General features: G+C 43.1%; 4 non-coding genes across 4 annotated transcripts; all 4 read left to right on the forward strand.

The window, feature by feature from the left end:
* The first annotated feature begins 8,534 nt into the window (after positions 1 to 8,534).
* On the forward strand, positions 8,535 to 8,606 carry trnaq-cug (transfer RNA glutamine (anticodon CUG)). Its single transcript has one exon. It is a non-coding gene; the product is annotated as a tRNA-Gln (tRNA).
* A 924-nt stretch (positions 8,607 to 9,530) lies between these two features.
* Positions 9,531 to 9,602, forward strand: trnaq-cug (transfer RNA glutamine (anticodon CUG)). The gene has a single exon. It is a non-coding gene; the product is annotated as a tRNA-Gln (tRNA).
* A 3,776-nt stretch (positions 9,603 to 13,378) lies between these two features.
* Positions 13,379 to 13,461, forward strand: trnal-cag (transfer RNA leucine (anticodon CAG)). The gene has a single exon. It is a non-coding gene; the product is annotated as a tRNA-Leu (tRNA).
* Positions 13,462 to 13,577: 116 nt separating this feature from the next.
* On the forward strand, positions 13,578 to 13,649 carry trnaq-cug (transfer RNA glutamine (anticodon CUG)). Its single transcript has one exon. It is a non-coding gene; the product is annotated as a tRNA-Gln (tRNA).
* The last annotated feature ends 8,353 nt before the right edge of the window (positions 13,650 to 22,002 follow it).

A 22,002-nucleotide genomic window follows, 5' to 3' on the forward strand; every position in this document is an offset into this window, starting at 1 on the left:
TCCTAAGCGTGAGAGCTTGTTGGCACCAGGCACTTAAGAGCAATTTTCCAGCAATGAGTATTGGCAAATTCAAGAGAAACCTCCAACTTGAAGAACATGTCTTTACCTTAAGACCTATATGTAATGCTGATGATTTGACTTATGTAGCAAATGCTTCAAGTTTTTAAGAACTACTAAAATTGTGCTTTCACAAAGCTCTCATACTGTAACTCTCCAAATCCTCTGCTAAAATCCATCCTTTCATCTTGTGATGTCATACTTCAGAATGTTGGTTATTTCTTTGATGTTGTCAAGTAACGGCCTGCTATTCTGTTTGACTATGATACTGATAGAATAAACAGGAGAATTAATCCATAGTATTGTAGTTTAGGTGTTTGTTTAATCAAAGTAATACATCGCCCTGCCTTGCTGGACTGTGCATAACTTCTGTGCTTTATCTTTCTAGGAAAGAAAATAGATCAAACCAAGGACTTTCAACTAGGAGGTAGCCATCAAGTCCTATGTGAGTCCAACTGTCATTGGTTAGGCTTACATCATTTTTCTTACCAAACCGAGATCTTCTCCTTAGCTAACACAGAAGTTTTGTTCATTGGTCTCATTTATTTCTAAGCGTGAGAGCCTGTTGGCACCAGGCACTTAAGAGCAATTTTCCAGCAATGAGTATTGGCAAATTCAAGAGAAACCTCCAACTTGAAGAACATGTCCTTACCTTAAGACCTATATGTAATGCTGACGATTTGACTTATGTAGCAAATGCTACAAGTTTTTAAGACATACTAAAATTGTGCTTTCACAAAGATCACATACTGTAACTCTCCAAATCCTCTGCTAAAATCCATCCTTTCATCTTGTGATGTCATACTTCAGAATGTTGGTTATTTCTTTGATGTTGTCAAGTAACAGCCTGCTATTCTGTTTGACTATGATACTGACAGAATAAACAGGAGAATTAATCCATAGTATTGTAGTTTAGGTGTTTGTTTAATCAAAGTAATACATCGCCCTGCCTTGCTGGACTGTGCATAACTTCTGTGCTTTATCTTTCTAGGAAAGCAAATAGATCAAACCAAGGACTTTCAACTAGGAGGTAGCCATCAAGTCCTATGTGAGTCCAACTGTCATTGGTTAGGCTTACATCATTTTTCTTACCAAACCATGATCTTTTCCTTAGCTAACACAGAAGTTTTGTTCATTGGTCTCATTTATTTCTAAGCGTGAGAGCCTGTTGGCACCAGGCACTTAAGAGCAATTTTCCAGCAATGAGCGTTGGCAAATTCAAGAGAAACCTCCAACTTGAAGAACATGTCTTTACCTTAAGACCTGTATGTCATGCTGACGATTTGAGTTATGTAGCAAATGTTACAAATGCTACAAGTTTTTAAGAACTACTAAAATTGTGCTTTCACAAAGCTCTCATACTGTAACTCTCCAAATCCTCTGCTAAAATCCATCCTTTCATCTTGTGATGTCATACTTCAGAATGTTGGTTATTTCTTTGATGTTGTCAAGTAACGGCCTGCTATTCTGTTTGACTATGATACTGATAGAATAAACAGGAGAATTAATCCATAGTATTGTAGTTTAGGTGTTTGTTTAATCAAAGTAATACATCGCCCTGCCTTGCTGGACTGTGCATAACTTCTGTGCTTTATCTTTCTAGGAAAGCAAATAGATCAAACCAAGGACTTTCAACTAGGAGGTAGCCATCAAGTCCTATGTGAGTCCAACTGTCATTGGTAAGGCTTACATCATTTTTCTTACCAAACCATGATCTTTTCCTTAGCTAACACAGAAGTTTTGTTCATTGTTTTCGTTTATTCCTAAGCGTGAGAGCTTGTTGGCACCAGGCACTTAAGAGCAATTTTCCAGCAATGAGTATTGGCAAATTCAAGAGAAACCTCCAACTTGAAGAACATGTCCTTACCTTAAGACCTATATGTAATGCTGATGATTTGAGTTATGTAGCAAATGTTACAAATGCTACAAGTTTTGAAGACATACTAAAATTGTGCTTTCACAAAGCTCACATACTGTAACTCTCCAAATCCTCTGCTAAAATCCATCCTTTCATCTTGTGATGTCATACTTCAGAATGTTGGTTATTTCTTTGATGTTGTCAAGTAACGGCCTGCTATTCTGTTTGACTATGATACTGATAGAATAAACAGGAGAATTAATCCATAGTATTGTAGCTTAGGTGTTTGTTTAATCAAAGTAATACATCGCCCTGCCTTCAATTCAATTCAATTCAATTCAAAAAACTTTTTTTGTCCCCTGGGAGCAATTCAAAGGCACACAGAGCAGTAAATTACCAACAGTGCTTAACCTAAATATAAAGTGTCAATTTAAATACAACTTAAAGCTTAAACTTAACTTGAAAATACAAAATATAAAAGAGTAGATATAAGTGGACAGTGATCGGACCAACAGATGTAACCAGAAATATGTGCAGTAAACGAGAAATAAATATGTATATACAAAGCTATGTGCAAGTAGGCAAATACTAAATGATAAGTTATAAGGTGCATGGTGAATAATGGCTGTGCATAACGTCTGTGCTTTATCTTACTAGGAAAGCAAATAGATCAAACCAAGGACTTTCAACTAGGAGGTAGCCATCAAGTCCTATGTGAGTCCAACTGTCATTGGTTAGGCTTACATCATTTTTCTTACCAAACCATGATCTTTTCCTTAGCTAACACAGAAGTTTTGTTCATTGTTTTCGTTTATTCCTAAGCGTGAGAGCTTGTTGGCACCAGGCACTTAAGAGCAATTTTCCAGCAATGAGTATTGGCAAATTCAAGAGAAACCTCCAACTTGAAGAACATGTCCTTACCTTAAGACCTATATGTAATGCTGATGATTTGAGTTATGTAGCAAATGTTACAAATGCTACAAGTTTTGAAGACATACTAAAATTGTGCTTTCACAAAGCTCACATACTGTAACTCTCCAAATCCTCTGCTAAAATCCATCCTTTCATCTTGTGATGTCATACTTCAGAATGTTGGTTATTTCTTTGATGTTGACAAGTAACGGCCTGCTATTCTGTTTGACTATGATACTGATAGAATAAACAGGAGAATTAATCCATAGTATTGTAGTTTAGGTGTTTGTTTAATCAAAGTAATACATCGCCCTGCCTTCAATTCAATTCAATACAATTCAAAAAACTTTTTTTGTCCCCTGGGGGCAATTCAAAGGCACACAGAGCAGTAAATTACCAACAGTGCTTAACCTAAATATAAAGTGTCAATTTAAATACAACTTAAAGCTTAAACTTAACTTGAAAATACAAAATATAAAAGAGTAGATATAAGTGGACAGTGATCGGACCAACAGATATAAACAGATATAACCAGAAATATGTGCAGTAAACGAGAAATAAATATGTATATACAGAGCTATGTGCAAGTAGGCAAATACTAAATGATAAGTTATAAGGTGCATGGTGAATAATGGCTGTGCATAACTTCTGTGCTTTATCTTACTAGGAAAGCAAATAGATCAAACCAAGGACTTTCAACTAGGAGGTAGCCATCAAGTCCTATGTGAGTCCAACTGTCATTGGTAAGGCTTACATCATTTTTCTTACCAAACCATGATCTTTTCCTTAGCTAACACAGAAGTTTTGTTCATTGTTTTCGTATATTCCTAAGCGTGAGAGCTTGTTGGCACCAGGCACTTAAGAGCAATTTTCCAGCAATGAGTATTGGCAAATTCAAGAGAAACCTCCAACTTGAAGAACATGTCTTTACCTTAAGACCTATATGTAATGCTGATGATTTGACTTATGTAGCAAATGCTACAAGTTTTTAAGAAATACTAAAATTGTGCTTTCACAAAGCTCTCATACTGTAACTCTCCAAATCCTCTGCTATAATCCATCCTTTCATCTTGTGATGTCATACTTCAGAATGTTGGTTATTTCTTTGATGTTGACAAGTAACGGCCTGCTATTCTGTTTGACTATGATACTGATAGAATAAACAGGAGAATTAATCCATAGTATTGTAGTTTAGGTGTTTGTTTAATCAAAGTAATACATCGCCCTGCCTTCAATTCAATTCAATTCAAAAAACTTTTTTTGTCCCCTGGGGGCAATTCAAAGGCACACAGAGCAGTAAATTACCAACAGTGCTTAACCTAAATATAAAGTGTCAATTTAAATACAACTTAAAGCTTAAACTTAACTTAAAAATACAAAATATAAAAGAGTAGATATAAGTGGACACCTCAGTCGCCTCAGCAGTGCAGCCGACATTGGCCCTTCTTGTACAGGACGTCGGTGTTGTGTGACCAGTCCAGTTTATTGTTGAGGTGAACACCCAGGTATTTGTACATCTCCACCCTCTCGATGGCCAAGCCCTGGATGTTCACCGGTGCAGTCTGGGGTGACTTCCTGCGGAAGTCAATCACCATCTCCTTTGTCTTGCTGGCGTTGAGCTGAAGGTGGTTGAGCTCACTCCAGTCGACAAAGTCCATGATGACCTGCCTGTACTCCTGTTCGTTCCCCTTAGACACACACCCCACGATGGCTGTGTCATCGGAGAACTTCTGCAGGTGGCAGCTCCCAGAGTTGTAACAGAAGTCCGAGGTGTACAGGGTGAAGAGAAAAGGGGAGAGAACTGTCCCCTGCGGGGCCTCTGTACTGCAGACCACCATGTCAGACTCACAGTCCTGAAGCCTCACGTACTGTGGTCTGTTGGTGAGGTAGTCCGTTGTCCATGCAGCCAGGTGACAGTCCACTCCCGCCCCCTCTAGCTTCCCCCTGAGCAGTGCAGGCTGGATGATGTTAAAGGCACTGGAGAAGTCAAAGAACATGACCCTCACAGTGCTGCCGGTGTTCTCCAGGTGAGTCCAGGATCTCTGCAGCAGGTAGATGACGACGTCATCCACCCTGATGTTCGGCTGGTAGGCGAACTGCAGAGGATCCAGATTTGAAGTCACCAGAGAGCGGAGGTTGTTGAGGACGATCCTCTCCATGGTCTTCATCAGGTGAGAGGTGAGGGCCACAGGTCTGAAGTGGTTAGGCTCCCTGGGGTGAGATGTCTTTGGGACTGGCACCATGCAGGAAGTCTTCCACAGAGTCAGGACCCTCTCCAGTCTCAGGCTCAGGTTGAAGATGTGCAGAAGAACCTCACAGAGCTGGTCTGCACAGTCCTTCAGGAGTGTGGAGCTGATGCCCTCGAAACCTGTGGCCTTCCTCGCCTTGATCATCCTCAGCTGACTTCTCACCTGATCAGCTGCTATGGAGAGGCCGTCGGAGGAGGAGGAAGAGGAGGAGGAAGGGGTTGTTGGGGGGGCGTCTGTGGAGGAGGTGGAGGAGAGGGCTGTTGAGGGGGGTGGCAGGGTACTCAGGGTACTCAGATGGAGTGTCTGAGAAGTGGGCTGGTCTGCGCTCTGGTGGCTGGGGGTGGGGTTGTAAATGCTCCTCCATCTTTGCTCGGTAGCTGGCTTTCCCCTTCTTGATTTTTTTCTTGAGCTCCTTCTGCACCCTCCTCAGCTCCTCTCTATCTCCAGCTCTAAAAACTCTTCTCTTTTCATTGAGCAGGGTTTTCAACTCAGGGGTAACCCAGGGTTTGTTGTTGGAGAAACACTGTATTTTTTTGGTGGGTACAGTGTTCTTAACACAGAAGTTTATGTAATCTGTGATGCAGTGGGTTAAACTGTCAATGTCCTCCCCATGTGGGCTGCACAGCACCTCCCAGTCAGTGGTGTCGAAGCAGTCCTGCAGCGCCTCAGTGGCCTCCTTAGACCACTTCTTCACATACCTGGTTGTGGGGGGTTGTTTTTTCACCATAGGTATGTAAATGGACTTGGTTTGTAAATAAAACCAAGGACTTTCAACTAGGAGGTGGCCATCAAGTCCTATGTGAGTCCAACTGTCATTGGTTAGGCTTACATCATTTTTCTTACCAAACCATGATCTTTTCCTTAGCTAACACACAAGTTTTGTTCATTGGTCTCATTTATTTCTAAGCATGAGAGCCTGTTGGCACCAGGCACTTAAGAGCAATTTTCCAGCAATGAGCGTTGGCAAATTCAAGAGAAACCTCCAACTTGAAGAACATGTCTTTACCTTAAGACCTGTATGTCATGCTGACGATTTGAGTTATGTAGCAAATGTTACAAATGCTACAAGTTTTGAAGACATACTAAAATTGTGCTTTCACAAAGCTCACATACTGTAACTCTCCAAATCCTCTGCTAAAATCCATCCTTTCATCTTGTGATGTCATACTTAAGAATGTTGGTTATTTCTTTGATGTTGTCGAGTAACGGCCTGCTATTCTGTTTGACTATGATACTGATAGAATAAACAGGAGAATTAATCCATAGTATTGTAGTTTAGGTGTTTGTTTAATCAAAGTAATACATCGCCCTGCCTTTAATTCAATTCAAAAAACTTTTTTTGTCACCTTGGGGGCAATTCTAAGGCACACAGAGCAGTAAATCACCAACAGTGCTTAACCTAAATATAAAGTGTCAATTTAAATACAACTTAAAGCTTAAATTTAACTTGAAAATACAAAATATAAAAGAGTAGATATAAGTGGACAGTGATCGGACTAACAGATGTAACCAGTACTATGCGCAGTAGTGACCAGATGTAAACAGAACTATATGCAGTAAACGAGAAATAAATATGTATATACAGAGCTATGTGCAAGTAGGCAAATACTAAATGATAAGTTATAAGGTGCATGGTGAATAATGGCTGTGCATAACTTCTGTGCTTTATCTTACTAGGAAAGCAAATAGATCAAACCAAGGACTTTCAACTAGGAGGTGGCCATCAAGTCCTATGTGAGTCCAACTGTCATTGGTAAGGCTTACATCATTTTTCTTACCAAACCATGATCTTTTCCTTAGCTAACACAGAAGTTTTGTTCATTGGTCTCATTTATTTCTAAGCGTGAGAGCCTGTTGGCACCAGGCACTTAAGAGCAATTTTCCAGCAATGAGCGTTAGCAAATTCAAGAGAAACCTCCAACTTGAAGAACATGTCCTTACCTTAAGACCTATATGTAATGCTGACGATTTGAGTTATGTAGCAAATGCTACAAGTTTTGAAGAAATACTAAAATTGTGCTTTCACAAAGCTCACATACTGTAACTCTCCAAATCCTCTGCTAAAATCCATCCTTTCATCTTGTGATGTCATACTTCAGAATGTTGGTTATTTCTTTGATGTTGTCAAGTAACAGCCTGCTATTTTGTTTCACTATGATACTGATAGAATAAACAGGAGAATTAATCCATAGTATTGTAGTTTAGGTGTTTGTTTAATCAAAGTAATACATCGCCCTGCCTTCAATTCAATTCAATTCAAAAAACTTTTTTTGTCCCCTGGGGGCAATTCAAAGACACACAGAGCAGTAAATTACCAACAGTGCTTAACCTAAATATAAAGTGTCAATTTAAATACAACTTAAAGCTTAAACTTAACTTAAAAATACAAAATATAAAAGAATATATATAAGTGGACACCTCAGTCGCCTCAGCAGTGCAGCCGACATTGGCCCTTCTTGTACAGGACGTCGGTGTTGTGTGACCAGTCCAGTTTATTGTTGAGGTGAACACCCAGGTATTTGTACGTCTCCACCCTCTCGATGGCCAAGCCCTGGATGTTCACCGGTGCAGTCTGGGGTGACTTCCTGCGGAAGTCAATCACCATCTCCTTTGTCTTGCTGGCGTTGAGCTGAAGGTGGTTGAGCTCACTCCAGTCGACAAAGTCCATGATGACCTGCCTGTACTCCTGTTCGCTCCCCTTAGACACACACCCCACGATGGCTGTGTCATCGGAAAACTTCTGCAGGTGGCAGCTCCCAGAGTTGTAACAGAAGTCCGAGGTGTACAGGGTGAAGAGAAAAGGGGAGAGAACTGTCCCCTGCGGGGCCCCTGTACTGCAGACCACCATGTCAGACTCACAGTCCTGAAGCCTCACGTACTGTGGTCTGTTGGTGAGGTAGTCCGTTGTCCATGCAGCCAGGTGACAGTCCACTCCCGCCCCCTCTAGCTTCCCCCTGAGCAGTGCAGGCTGGATGATGTTAAAGGCACTGGAGACGTCAAAGAACATGACCCTCACAGTGCTGCTGGACAAAAGTACTGGAAAGTTGCCAGTTGATGGTTGGCTAGCAGACCAAGATGCCAATCTGTCACAAGTCCTTTGATCATGTAGCTTTCACAGCCCCTCAGCATTCAGGTTTGTTGGCCCAATATTGAAACAGATATAAAGAGTCTCAATCACCATGAGCTAACCCTCAAGTGTAAACATACAGTTGTTTCTTAGAATATATTCCTATCCTAAATTTGACCTCGTAAGCTAGGACAAGCAGAGGTAATGCGGTCTAAGGTGCTGCGTTCAGGTCGCAGTCTTCTCTGGAGGCTTGAGTTCGAATCCCACTTCTTACACACTTGTGCTTTTCCTTGCAACTTTATTTTCTTTATGCCCTCTTCATCCAGTTATTGGCCCTTTAACTGCAACACGCAAGAAATTGTTTCACTGCTATTTCAGGGTGTTGTGAATTGGTTCCATGGTGTAATGGTTAGCACTCTGGACTCTGAATCCAGCGAGCTGAGTTCAAATCTCGGGGGGACCTTGTTTTGAGGCATTCCAGGTTCAAAGTCTGTTATATGGTCCAGGGAGACCTTGAGGGGAAGTCATCCAATCCTCCTAAAGGGCGCCACATGATCCCTCTACCTTCTGTTAGCACAGGCCGTACGAGAGTTGTTACACTTAGATTGCTGCATAAACAGTTTGTAGCACTCTTCATTAAAAGGACCTTACTCTCGTTGAAATTGCTTACAGGACAGTTGTTAAGCTGCAAAAACACATTCCAAAACAAAGTCCAACACAAGGTCTTTTGAAATAATTGATTTAGGGTATGGGAAAAAAAAAAGAAGCTACATGGCAATGACCACTGAAACAAGAATGTTTTTAGTGAATCACCACACTGCCCTGTACCACCTACCTAGGTTCCACTGAGACTTGAACTCAGATCACTGGATTCAAAGGCCAGAGTGCTAGCCATTACACCATGGAATTAGTGGAATCATTATGTCAAGCGTTTTTTGTTTTTTTTTCATAGCAGGACAAAAGTACTGGAAAGTTGCCAGTTGATGGTTGGCTAGCAGACCAAGATGCCAATCTGTCACAAGTCCTTTGATCATGTAGTTTTCACAGCCCCTCAGCATTCAGGTTTGTTGGCCCAATATTGAAACAGCTATAAAGAGTCTCAATCACCATGAGCCAACCCTCAAGTGTAAACATACAGTTGTTTCTTAGAATAGATTCCTATACTAAATTTGACCTCGTAAGCTAGGACAAGCAGAGGTAATGCGGTCTAAGGTGCTGCGTTCAGGTCGCAGTCTTCTTTGGAGGCGTGAGTTCGAATCCCACTTCTTACACACTTGTGCTTTTCCTCGCAACTTTATTTTCTTTATGCCCTCTTCATCCAGTTATCGGCCCTTTAACTGCAACACGCAAGAAATTGTTTCACTGCTATTTCAGGATACTGTGAATTGGTTCCATGGTGTAATGGTTAGCACTCTGGACTCTGAATCCAGCGATCCAAGTTCAAATCTCGGGGGGACCTGGTTTTGAGGCATTCCAGGTTCAAAGTCTGTTACTGGGGCCATGATGGTCAGGGGAGACCAGGGAGACCTTGAGGGGAAGTCATCCAATTTTGCCACATGATCTCCTTACCTTCTGTTAGCACAGGCCGTACGAGAGTTGTTACACTTAGATTGCCGCATAAACAGTTTGTAGCACTCTTCATTAAAAGGACATTACTCTCGTTGAAATTGCTTACAGGACAGTTGTTAAGCTGCAAAAACACATTCCAAAACAAATTCCAACACAAGGTCTTTTGAAATAATTGATTTAGGGTATGGGAAAAAAAAGAAGCTTCATGGCAATCTTAGACTTAGACTTAGACTTTCTTTATTGTCATTCACACTTGTACTTTACAGTGCAGATAAGAACGAAATTTCGTTGCATTTGGCTCGTTGTAGTGCAGGATAAAAACAGCAGCAAGTATTTACATAGAAAAATAAAAATAAGGTGCAGATATAAATAGATATAAAAAGAAAAACTATGAGTAAAAATACTATACAGATAAATATATTGCACGTTATATGTATTTTACAGTCCAGTGAGGTAGTCCTGTTTGAGGTTTGAGGGGGAATGGAGGGATTATTTTTTCGTGTTCAAAAGTCTTATGGCCTGTGGGAAGAAGCTGTTACAGAACCTGGAAGTTCTGCTTCGGAGGCTGCGGAACCTCTTTCCAGAGTCCAGCAGCGAAAACAGTCCTTGGTGGGAGTGGGAGGTGTCTCTGCTGATTTTCTGAGCCCTGGTCAGACAGCGGATCTTTGCGATCTCCTGGATGGGAGGAAGTGGAGTCTTAATGATCTTTTCTGCCGTCCTCACCACTCTCTGCAGGGACTTCCAGTCGGAGGCACTGCAGGCTCCGGACCAGACAGAGATGCAGTTTGTTATGATGCTCTCTATAGTGCCTCTGTAGAAGGTGGTGAGAATAGGAGGAGGGAGGTGTGCTCTCTTCATCCGACGCAGAAAGTGCATGCGCTGCTGCGCTTTTTTCACAAGAGCGCCGGTGTGAAGGGACCAGGTCAGAGTGTCTGTTATCTGCACCCCCAGGAACTTTGTGTTGCTAACTCTCTCCACTGCTGTGCCATTGATGAGGAGTGGTGTGTGGCTGGGCTGGCACCTCCTGAAGTCGACGACGATCTCTCAGGGTCAGGTTGTTGGTTCTGCACCAGTCAACCAGATGTTTCACCTCCTCTCTGTAGTCCATGTCGTTGTTGTCACGGATGAGGCCCACTACTGTTGTGTCATCTGCAAACTTCACGATGTGGTTAGTAGTGGACCTGGCGCAGCAGTCATGGGTCATCAGGGTGAACAGCAACGGACTCAAGACGCAGCCCTGAGGGGAGCCGGTGCTCAGGGAGATGACACTGGAGGTGTTGTTGCCCACCCGCACAGACTGGGGTCTGTTTGTGAGGACGTCAAGCAGCCAGTTACATAGGGGGGTGCTGAAACCAAGGGGGGCCAGTTTGCTCACCAGATGCTGTGGGATGATTGTATTGAACGCTGAGCTGAAGTCCAGAAACAACAACCGCACATGTGTGTCCTTCTCTTCCAGATGTTGTAAGCCCAGGTGGAGTGCAGAGGAGATGGCATCCTCTGTGGAGCGGTTTGGGCGGTAAGCAAACTGGGTCGAATGTGGGGGGAAGTCTGGAGACAATGTTGTCCTTTACCAGCCTCTCAAAGCACTTCATCATGATGGGGGTTAGTGCTACAGGGCGGTAATCATTGAGCAAGGAGATTGTAGATTTTTTAGGCACTGGTATAATTGTAGCAGTCTTTAAACATGATGGTACCACAGCCTGGATCAGCGAGGTGTTGAAGATGTCTGTGAGAACCCCAGCCAGCTGGTCAGCACATTCCTTAAGCACCCGTCCCGGTATGTCGTCAGGGCTCGCTGCTTTCCGGGTGTTCACTCTCCTCAGGGTTCTCCGGACATCAGCTGCGTCCAGGCTGATTGGCTGCTCATCGGAGTGAGGAATAGATTTCCTCGCTGGAGTAGTGTTGAGTGCCTCAAACCTTGCAAAGTAGTTGTTGAGGTCGTTGAGAAAGTTGATGTTGTTGTCACAGGGGGGAGGAGTAGCTTTATAGTCTATGATGACTTGGATGCCCTGCCACATTCGTCTGGTGTTCGTGGGGTCCTCGAAGAAGTCCTGCACTTTCTGACTGTGAGCACACTTTGCAACCTTTATGGCACGGTTCAGGTTGGCTCTGGCTGTTTTTAGTGCCACCATGTCGCCAGATTTTAAAGCGTTGTTCCGGGCTTTCAGCATTGCACGTACCTCACTAGTCATCCAGGGTTTCTCGTTGGCCCGTGTGGAGATGTTCTTGATCACACTAACATCCTCCATGCACTTCTGAATGTATGCAGACACAGACTCGGCATACTCCTCCACACACGTCTGGTGATTGTCCGTAGCAGCCGCCTTGAACATGTCCCAGTCCGTGCATTCAAAGCAGTCCTGTAATGCTTCCATAGCTCCCTCAGGCCAGGCCCTCACCTGCTTCACTGTGGGTTTTTTCCTGATCAGCAGGGGCTTGTATGCTGGAATTAGCATCACAGAGAGATGGTCTGAGGAGCCAAGGTGGGGGCGGGGTGCAGCCTTGAATGCCTTCTTGATGTTGCTGTAGGCCAGGTCCAGCGTGCTCCCACCCCTGGTTGCAAAATCCACATATTGATGGAAATGAGGAAAAACAGTTTTCATATTGGCCTGATTAAAGTCCCCTGCCACAATGAAAACTCCCTCTGGATGTGTAGATTGCAGTTCACTGATTGAGCGGTATAAAACATTCAGGGCTTCTTTGGTGTTTGCACTGGGAGGAATGTACACTGCTGTGAAGATCATAACAGTGAATTCCCGGGGTAAATAAAAAGGCCTGCATTTTATAGTCAGTAGTTCTACATCAGGAGAGCAGTGACTTGAGACTATCTCACCGTTGTTGCACCAGTTGTTGTTGGTGTAAATGCAAACACCGCCGCCTCGGGATTTACCAGTGAGAGAGCTGCTCCTATCCGACCGAAATAATGTTAGCCCCTCTATGCTAACTGCCTCATCTGGAACGGATGGTTTCAGCCACGTTTCTGTGAGAAATATGGAACAGCAGTCTCTCATCTCCTGTTTTACAGTTAAATCCAGCTTCAGGTAGTCCAGTTTGTTCTCCAGGGAGCGGACATTAGAAAGCAGGATGTAAGGAAGCGGCGTTCTGTGCGGGTTAGCTTTTAGCTTGGTTGTTAGCCCCGCTCGGCATCCCCGTTTTTGCTTCCGGTCACACCGCTTCCGTCTCCTCCGCTGGCGGACACCGCTGGTACGAGGCTCCGCTGCTTCACAGGCCGCTGGATGTAGCCGGCGTAGTATTCCGAGGCTACGTAGAAGTTCCAGAGTAGTTGCATCTACCGGACTGAAAATGTTTGATTTACCGAAAACTAAAATTGCCTGGCGGTCGTATATTACTTTAGAGTAACTTCGCTGCAGGTTTATTGTGAAATTATCAGAACTGACTGGGTTATTTGCCATTATATTCCTGTTGCTATCACGAGCCACTGCAGCCGCAGCCGAGCAGGGTGACGCCATCATATGGCTGTAGTCCTTTGATCATGTAGCTTTCACAGCCCCTCAGCATTCAGGTTTGTTGGCCCAATATTGAAACAGATATAAAGAGTCTCAATCACCATGAGTCAACCCTCAAGTGTAAACATACAGTTGTTTCTTAGAATAGATTCCTATACTAAATTTGACCTCGTAAGCTAAGACAAGCATCAGTAATGCAGTCAGGATGTCCGAGCGGTCTAAGGCGCTGCGTTCAGGTCGCAGTCTCCTCTGGAGGCGTGGGTTTGAATCCCACTTCTGACACACTTGTGCTTTTCCTTGCAACTATATTTTCTTTATGCCCTCTTTATCCAGTTATCTGCCCTTTAACTACAACACGCAAGAAATTGTTTCACTGCTATTTCAGGTTGCTGTACATTGGTTCCATGGTGTAATGGTTAGCACTCTGGACTCTGAATCCAGCGATCTGAGTTTAAATCTCGGTGGGACCTGGTTTTGAGGCATTCCAGGTTCAAAGTCTGTTACTGGCGCCATGATGGTCCAGGGAGACCAGGGAGACCTTGAGGGGAAGTCATCCAATCCTCCTCTTCCTCCTCCTCCGACGGCCTCTCCATAGCAGCTGATCAGGTGAGAAGTCAGCTGAGGATGATCAAGGCGAGGAAGGCCACAGGTTTCGAGGGCATCAGCTCCACACTCCTGAAGGACTGTGCAGACCAGCTCTGTGAACCTGAGCCTGAGACTGGAGAGGGTCCTGACTCTGTGGAAGACTTCCTGCATGGTGCCAGTCCCAAAGACATCTCACCCCAGGGAGCCTAACCACTTCAGACCTGTGGCCCTCACCTCTCACCTGATGAAGACCATGGAGAGGATCGTCCTCAACAACCTCCGCTCCCTGGTGACTTCAAATCTGGATCCTCTGCAGTTCGCCTACCAGCCGAACATCGGGGTGGATGACGCGTCATCTACCTGCTGCAGAGATCGTGGACTCACCTGGAGAACACCGGCAGCACTGTGAGGGTCATGTTCTTTGACTTCTCCAGTGCCTTTAACATCATCCAGCCTGCACTGCTCAGGGGGAAGCTAGAGGGGGCGGGAGTGGACTGTCACCTGGCTGCATGGACAACGGACTACCTCACCAACAGACCACAGTACGTGAGGCTTCAGGACTGTGAGTCTGACATGGTGGTCTGCAGTACAGGGGCCCAGGCAGGGGACAGTTCTCTCCCCTTTTCTCTTCACCCTGTACACCTCGGACTTCTGTTACAACTCTGGGAGCTGCCACCTGCAGAAGTTCTCCGATGACACAGCCATCGTGGGGTGTGTGTCTAAGGGGAGCGAACAGGAGTACAGGCAGGTCATCATGGACTTTGTCGACTGGAGTGAGCTCAACCACCTTCAGCTCAACGCCAGCAAGACAAAGGAGATGGTGATTGACTTCCGCAGGAAGTCACCCCAGACTGCACCGTTGAACATCCAGGGCTTGGCCATCGAGAGGGTGGAGACGTACAAATACCTGGGTGTTCACCTCAACAATAAACTGGACTGGTCACACAACACCGACGTCCTGTACAAGAAGGGCCAATGTTGGCTGCACTGCTGAGGCAACTGAGGTGTCCACTTATATATACTCTTTTATATTTTGTATTTTTAAGTTAACTTTAAGCTTTAAGTTGTATTTAAATTGACACTTTATATTTAGGTTAAGCACTGTTGGTAATTCACTGCTCTGTGTGTCTTTGAATTGCCCCCAGGGGACAAAAAAAGTTTTTGGAATTGAATTGAAGTGAATTGAAGGCAGGGCGATATATTACTTTGATTAAACAAACACCTTTCTTACCTTGGTAAGAAAAATGATGTAAGCCTAACCAATGACAGTTGGACTCACATAGGACTTGATGGCTACCTCCTAGTTGAAAGTCCTTGGTTTGATCTATTTGCTTTCCTAGAAAGATAAAGCACAGACGTTATGCACAGCCATTATTCACCATGCACCTTATAACTTATCATTTAGTATTTGCCTACTTGCACATAGCTCTGTATATACATATTTATTTCTCGTTTACTGCATATAGTTCTGTTTACATCTGATAACTACTGTACATAGTTCTGGTTACATCTGTTAGTCCGATCACTGTCCACTTATATCTACTCTTTTATATTTTGTATTTTCAAGTTAAGTTTAAGCTTTAAGTTGTATTTAAATTGACACTTTATATTTAGGTTAAGCACTGTTGGTAATTTACTGCTCTGTGTGCCTTAGAATTGCCCCCAGGGGACAAAAAAAGTTTTTAGAATTGAATTGAAGGCAGGTCGATGTATTACTTTGATTAAACAAACACCTAAACTACAATACTATGGATTAATTCTCCTGTTTATTCTATCAGTATCATAGTCAAACAGAATAGCAGGCCGTTACTTGACAACATCAAAGAAATAACCAACATTCTGAAGTATGACATCACAAGATGAAAGGATGGATTATAGCAGAGGATTTGGAGAGTTACAGTATGGGAGCTTTGTGAAAGCACAATTTTAGTATTTCTTAAAAACTTGTAGCATTTGCTACATAACTCAAATCATCAACATTACATATAGGTCTTAAGGTAAGGACATGTTTTTCAAGTTGGAGGTTTCTCTTGAATTTGCCAATACTCATTGCTGGAAAATTGCTCTTAAGTGCCTGGTGCCAACAAGCTCTCACGCTCAGGAATATACGAAAACAATGAACAAAACTTCTGTGTTAGCTAAGGAAAAGATCATGGTTTGGTAAGAAAAATGATGTAAGCCTAACCAATGACAGTTGGACTCACATAGGACTTGATGGCTACCTCCTAGTTGAAAGTCCTTGGTTTGATCTATTTGCTTTCCTAGTAAGATAAAGCACAGAAGTTATGCACAGCCATTATTCACCATGCACCTTATAACTTATCATTTAGTATTTGCCTACTTGCACATAGCTCTGTATATACATATTTATTTCTCGTTTACTGCATATAGTTCTGTTTACATCTGGTCACTACTGCACATAGTTCTGGTTACATCTGTTTACATCTGTTGGTCCGATCACTGTCCACTTATATCTACTCTTTTATGTTTTGTATTTTCAAGTTAAGTTTAAGCTTTATGTTTTATTTAAATTGACACTTTATATTTAGGTTAAGCACTGTTGGTAATTCACTGCTCTGTGTGTCTTTGAAGGGAAAAAAAAAAGTTTTTTGAATTGAATTGAATTGAATAGAAGGCAGGGCGATGTATTACTTTGATTAAACAAACACCTAAACTACAATACTATGGATTAATTCCCCTGTTTATTCTATCAGTATCATAGTCAAACAGAATAGCAGGCTGTTACTTGTCAACATCAAAGAAATAACCAACATTCTGAAGTATGACATCACAAGATGAAAGGATGGATTATAGCAGAGGATTTGGAGAGTTACAGTATGTGAGCTTTGTGAAAGCACAATTTTAGTATGTCTTCAAAACTTGTAGCATTTTTAACATTTGCTACATAACTCAAATCGTCAGCATGACATACAGGTCTTAAGGTAAAGACATGTTCTTCAAGTTGGAGGTTTCTCTTGAATTTGCCAACGCTCATTGCTGGAAAATTGCTCTTAAGTGCCTGGTGCCAACAGGCTCTCACGCTTAGAAATAAATGAGACCAATGAACAAAACTTGTGTGTTAGCTAAGGAAAAGATCATGGTTTGATAAGAAAAATGATGTAAGCCTAACCAATGACAGTTGGACTCACATAGGACTTGATGGCCACCTCCTAGTTGAAAGTCCTTGGTTTTATTTACAAACCAAGTCCATTTACATACCTATGGTGAAAAAACAACCCCCCACAACCAGGTATGTGAAGAAGTGGTCTAAGGAGGCCACTGAGGCGCTGCAGGACTGCTTCGACACCACTGACTGGGAGGTGCTGTGCAGCCCACATGGGGAGGACATTGACAGTTTAACCCACTGCATCACAGATTACATAAACTTCTGTGTTAAGAACACTGTACCCACCAAAAAAATACAGTGTTTCTCCAACAACAAACCCTGGGTTACCCCTGAGTTGAAAACCCTGCTCAATGAAAAGAGAAGAGTTTTTAGAGCTGGAGATAGAGAGGAGCTGAGGAGGGTGCAGAAGGAGCTCAAGAAAAAAATCAAGAAGGGGAAAGCCAGCTACCGAGCAAAGATGGAGGAGCATTTACAACCCCACCCCCAGCCACCAGAGCGCAGACCAGCCCACTTCTCAGACACTCCATCTGAGTACCCTGAGTACCCTGCCACCCCCCTCAACAGCCCTCTCCTCCACCTCCTCCACAGACGCCCCCCCAACAACCCCTTCCTCCTCCTCTTCCTCCTCCTCCGACGGCCTCTCCATAGCAGCTGATCAGGTGAGAAGTCAGCTGAGGATGATCAAGGCGAGGAAGGCCACAGGTTTCGAGGGCATCAGCTCCACACTCCTGAAGGACTGTGCAGACCAGCTCTGTGAGGTTCTTCTGCACATCTTCAACCTGAGCCTGAGACTGGAGAGGGTCCTGACTCTGTGGAAGACTTCCTGCATGGTGCCAGTCCCAAAGACATCTCACCCCAGGGAGCCTAACCACTTCAGACCTGTGGCCCTCACCTCTCACCTGATGAAGACCATGGAGAGGATCGTCCTCAACAACCTCCGCTCTCTGGTGACTTCAAATCTGGATCCTCTGCAGTTCGCCTACCAGCCGAACATCGGGGTGGATGACGTCGTCATCTACCTGCTGCAGAGATCCTGGACTCACCTGGAGAACACCGGCAGCACTGTGAGGGTCATGTTCTTTGACTTCTCCAGTGCCTTTAACATCATCCAGCCTGCACTGCTCAGGGGGAAGCTAGAGGGGGCGGGAGTGGACTGTCACCTGGCTGCATGGACAACGGACTACCTCACCAACAGACCACAGTACGTGAGGCTTCAGGACTGTGAGTCTGACATGGTGGTCTGCAGTACAGGGGCCCCGCAGGGGACAGTTCTCTCCCCTTTTCTCTTCACCCTGTACACCTCGGACTTCTGTTACAACTCTGGGAGCTGCCACCTGCAGAAGTTCTCCGATGACACAGCCATCGTGGGGTGTGTGTCTAAGGGGAGCGAACAGGAGTACAGGCAGGTCATCATGGACTTTGTCGACTGGAGTGAGCTCAACCACCTTCAGCTCAACGCCAGCAAGACAAAGGAGATGGTGATTGACTTCCGCAGGAAGTCACCCCAGACTGCACCAGTGAACATCCAGGGCTTGGCCATCGAGAGGGTGGAGACGTACAAATACCTGGGTGTTCACCTCAACAATAAACTGGACTGGTCACACAACACCGACTATCATACTGTAATTGAGTTCAATTTTTGGGGGGACAAAGATTAAAAACATTTGAAGCAGTCTTCTAAAAATAGAAGATCATCATTTGCAGATACAGACTAAATAAGCCAACCAATTTACAGAAAAAAATTAAAAAGCTGTTGATAAGTATTTATTTATTTAAATAATGCTCTGAACATTTAGACAAAAAATGCAAAATGTGTTTGTACATCTTGAAAAGAAAAAATAGACCATGCTGATATTATTGAACTTAGCAGCCTGTGATAAAACAGCACCATTGGTGCAAAATGGACATTTGTTTGACAAAGTCCATAAAGCCATAGTGCATAAAAAAAAAGGTGCGTTTGAAGTGATTGGTTCGAGGGTCATAGCAAAAGGCATTTTTGTTTTGATGTGGGGAGCAAATTGTTGGTTTTACCACAGCATGCAGTCCTCCTATATTACAGCAGCTGTACTTGTAGCCAGAAACTGCAGATGAATGTTCGTACAAAAGGAGACCATGTGCTTTCACAACAGCTCTTGTTGTCATTCTGGCTGTGCTGGATCTGCAAATGGGGACCAAAAATATCAAATTGTAAGTAAATTATTATAAATTTAATTCAAATATTCACATCTAATACTCATACTCATACTCATTCACATTTTTATGAATTACATACCAAGACCTCGTCTGAGTTGTTTCTCAGCAAGTTCTGCAGTGGGTGGGGGGGAATGGGTGCCAATGGTCCAAGCTTCCGAAGGTCATCTGGACGCTGTTCCCCTGCTCCTGAACAGAGCCTCCTCGACACAATCCTGGCCTGCAGGACCCTTTTCAAATCTGAAAGAAATAACAGCACACATGAATTCAATTATCCTTAGAAACAGTAAGTTTGATCTCCCCAGCCAAAACATTGTTTTTATGCATCTGTATTGTAGAGAATCTCAGTAGCTACATGTAACGTATTTATCACATGATGACAGCAACAACAAAAGCATTGCGAAACTTAGCCTCGTGATTTCTGCATAATGAGTGCCAAGCTGATAGCATTAGATTAGTGACCCATCGTAGTTTAGCCGAGAGCATGCTAAACTACAGTTCAGACGGCCTGAGCTTGGACGTTACTATACAAGATTTCTAACTACTGAAGCTGCTATATCATAGCTGGAGTAGGGAATGTCAAAAAACAAACGACCGTATATATTTTCATATATTTCCAACTGTTCATAACCGCTCATAAGCAAATCGTTAGCTTTGCAACTACTTCGGCTTGGCCTATTCAGATGTTGCCTAACGCTTCAAAGCCAGTTCTGTTGTACTATAAAGCAGCAAATGAGAATAACCACATTGATCACAATGACAAACAATTGATGTTTAAATATCTAGAAAGAATTCATGTTTTAGCTCGAGCCTGTGGCCGGCATTGTTGTGCTAGCGGGCTAATGTGCGGCTGCGCTTTTATACAAGGGGGGCGGGCCTAAAGAAGGGGGAGGCCGGGGCGGCTAGATAAACATTGCTTCTATATCAACAAAGCCAGTGGGACTGGAGCTTCTCACTCATTGGAAACAGTCATGACTTAGAGAGTTATATACAACGGACATACTTGATTTCTGATACATTTAAGCGTGAAAAATTGCATATAAAGCCTTTAACTAGTCTGGCCCTAACTCAGGTTTATTGTTTTTTTTCAGACCCCCCCTCTACACACGTTGTGCTGGCTCACACAAAGAATAGGTCATCTTCATTTTGGTCATGGATTTCTATGGCAGGTTCAGCAACTGAGGGTGCTGACTTAAATGAGTAAGCAGCTGATGTGCCAAAAAGCTGCAAAACATTATCAGGCAGCTTGTGCTCATAGCAAGCATCACCAGACAACTTCAGACCATATTGGACATACAGGATGGAGTTAAGGGTCTGCAAGGACATTTCTACGTTTGCTTTTTACCACACTCATCTGGCTGAATAATCTCTCGACTTCAGCATTCGAGTGTGGCAAGGACAACACAGACACAGCAGCCATGGCAAGTTCCTGAAACGGGTTGATACCAGCTGCATCCCTGAACTTCCAAATCTCACTCCAGAAGCCCATTGTGTTTTTTGTTTCATTCCACTTACTAAGATGGATGGCACACCATTGCTGATCAATCTTGTCTATCTCTGCAGGAGAGTAGCCAAGGAGCTTGGCTATTTTTTCTATTTCTCCCAGGCTCTTAATGTGCTTAAAAAAATATGTTTTTTTGTTTTTTTTACAAAAGAAGAATTAACCACCAGGCCAAATTTCAGCAACGAAAAAAAAACTTATAAGTTTATAAAAATAAGCTTCAAAATCATGAAAAATGTAGCTGTTCTCTCTCCTCTGGGATGCTGTGGGCGTGTCCATAGAATGCACCAAAGCCACGCCCACTCGTGGAGAGACGTTCCCTTCTCAACTGTCAAAAATGTAAATGGCCTGACAATGGAGGCCTCAGCTCCTCTATCAGACCTGTCTGTCACAGAATGGTAATTTTTTTTCTCCATCATCTTTGTTTAGTAAGGTAATGTGTAATGGAAGCCTGTTTCTCAATAGCATAGCTAGCCAAATGAAATAAGTTTAGCTAACCGCATCTATTAATAAATAGATATCAGGCAGCCATCCTCACACTATAATTGCCTTTGATTTGTATTACTATTTGGTCAAATTTAACTTTTGTGATCAATAATAAGGAAAAACTAGCGCTCCATTTACAGCCTTCTGTTGTACCTGTTTTTTTATTTACACAATAAAGTTAAAATAACCCCACCGTTATCAATATCACCTAGCTAATAAAAGAAAAAGGTCTATTGTCAGCTTTATCTACAAACCTGCAGGTCCTCATGCTTGATGTGTGAACCGCTGATTTTCATAATTACGACACACAAGCTATGCAACCGGATATACTCAGTAGTATTGAGATTAATGTATATACTGTAGTTTAACCCATAATATGTACGATATCATAGTCACTGTTAACTAAACCATATTTGAACAGGTGCACCTGTGGAGAGTGCAGGATGATGCACAGAGAGGTGGAAAGTGTGTTCTGCAAGCAGCTTAACGCCTTATGTGAAGACAAATAGTTTCCTTATACAAAATGATCATTCAAAGTATGAATACACAAGATTAATAGTGGATCGTCAGACCAGAAACACCTTCTAACACATACTCCAACAGGTTCAGAATAAATGTCTGGAGCTTCCAGAGGAGCCACACTGTATGACTCTTCATCCAGGCCTTGAGCCTGTCTGCCTGAACCCCTACTCCCTGCAGAATGCTCTGAACATTTATCAGACAGACCATGGACCGCTGGAGATGAAAGAGAGAGCTGTGTAAGTCTGCAAAAAACATTTTCATTTACGAATGTCAAAATAACAGTTATGTTAGTCAAATTGAATGCATTTCTTAAAAATAAGCTCAGAGTTTTAGGAAACAGAGTTGGTTTAGTGTTAGTTTAACTCAATTTTGGTATTGTCAGGATCAATGCACAGCCAAACAATTAGAATGC

Source organism: Labrus bergylta, chromosome 23, assembly GCF_963930695.1.
Source record: "Labrus bergylta chromosome 23, fLabBer1.1, whole genome shotgun sequence".
Taxonomy (NCBI): domain Eukaryota; kingdom Metazoa; phylum Chordata; class Actinopteri; order Labriformes; family Labridae; genus Labrus; species Labrus bergylta.